This window comes from Cynara cardunculus, unplaced genomic scaffold (assembly GCF_001531365.2).
Source record: "Cynara cardunculus var. scolymus isolate 2C unplaced genomic scaffold, CcrdV1 Un_Scaffold_1056, whole genome shotgun sequence".
In the NCBI taxonomy this organism is placed as follows: domain Eukaryota; kingdom Viridiplantae; phylum Streptophyta; class Magnoliopsida; order Asterales; family Asteraceae; genus Cynara; species Cynara cardunculus.
This window is the reverse complement of record NW_020200671.1, coordinates 56,543-58,333: the sequence shown is the minus strand read 5'-3', so window position 1 is coordinate 58,333 and position 1,791 is coordinate 56,543.

Here is a 1,791-nt window from a genome sequence, read left to right as displayed (position 1 = left end):
TAGTGACTGGCGCGTTCGTTATCTGAAGCGGCATTTAGTGATTACAACATGTTCAACATATGTGTGAAGACTGCCCAAACCTCAGGGAATACTAAAGAGACCTTCAGTGTTATTCCAGCATTCAACGATCGAATGAAGCTTGTTGTGCAAGATTGTTTTTCTCTTGTCCTTCTACACACAGGGGACAATTGTATTACCATTCTGGAGTATAGTACGGTCGAAGACGACTAGTTGACTCTATTACCCACCAACTTCTTGAAAGGATGTCTACTCAGGAATAGGCTTTTGTACTATTCACTGTAGCAAAGGACAAGCTTTTCCTTAAAAGCTTGACACATGTTCAAACTCTACTGCATTGCATTAAATCTGCATTTCATGCAATGGGTATAAATAGATGAATGCTCTCTCCATGCAGATACGACGTGCATACGTACAAGAGATCACATACACATCTAAAAAAACACTTACGCTTATCTTCAAGCAAGTTAGAATCCCACTCAAGTATTCTACAAGTTCTTACTCAAGAAGAACCTATTTCCTTCTTTATGTTTCAACAAATATTTTCTCTTCGCTTAGATTATTTGTGTGTAAACTTAGATTGTTTTAGATAGGTTATCTTTACCTTGTCTTTTTTCCGCATACAATCTTGTAAAAATTTGTATTGATCTTTCTTTATCAATATATTCTGATCCTCTCTCTTAGTGATTTGATGAAAATCCCATTTACATTATACGAAATATTTATGTTTCTTTTTTTCAGTTCCAGTGATCATCACTGAGTCTGTTTATTGATCTTTGAGAACATGTAATGTAAATCTATCAATGATAGCAATACTTCAAGAAGACAAAACTTACACCAAAGAACCTTCAACGAAAGTCGAGGACTGAAACTCAAGATTAGAGACTGGCTAGTTCATGATCTGAAGTGGCATTCAGTGATTACAACCTGGTCTACATATGTGTGAAGACTGCCCAAGCCTTAGTAAATGCTGAAAAGACCTTCAAGGTTATTCCATTTCAGCGATCAAAAGAAGTTTGTTGGGCAACATTGCTTTTTTCTTGTCCTTCCACACACAATAGACAAGCCCATACCCTTTCTAGAGTATAGTACGGTACAAAGCCGATTAGTTGAATCTACTACCCACCAACTCCATGAAAGGATGTCTGCACATGAATAGGCTTTTGTACTATTCACTGTAGCAAAGGACAAGTCTTTCTCTAAAGTCTTGAAGCGTGTTCAATCCCTTCTGCATTGCATTAAATGTACATTTAATGCAATAGGTATAAATAGATGTGTTCTATCTCCATGCAGAGATACTCTTACTCTAAAACCCTAACTCTAACGTTCATACGCAAAAGAACACACATCCAAGAACACACTACACTTATCTTCAAAAGCAAGTTAGAATCCTTTTTATGTATTCAAAATAATTCTTACCTAACCACAAGGGTGGTGGCTGATTGGTTTGAGCTTGGCTCCAAAGGTCAAAAGTACCAGGAGGTCCCAGGTTCAAATCCAAGGAGGAACAAAAATCCCCTTTTGGCCATGGAGGTTCAAATGCGGTGTCTCCGAGCTACCTGCAAAGCAGGTGGTTGCCCTAGGATTAGTCAGCTCGCAAAGCGGGTTGGATATCCAGGTTAATAAAAAAAAATAGTTCTTACCCAAAAAGAACTTACTTTCTTCTAAGTTTTAAATAGCAAATCATTTATCTTTGCTAAGAAATTGTGTGTAACTTAGATTGTTTAGATAGGTTATATTTACCTTATCTTTTCTGCAAACAATCTTGAAAAA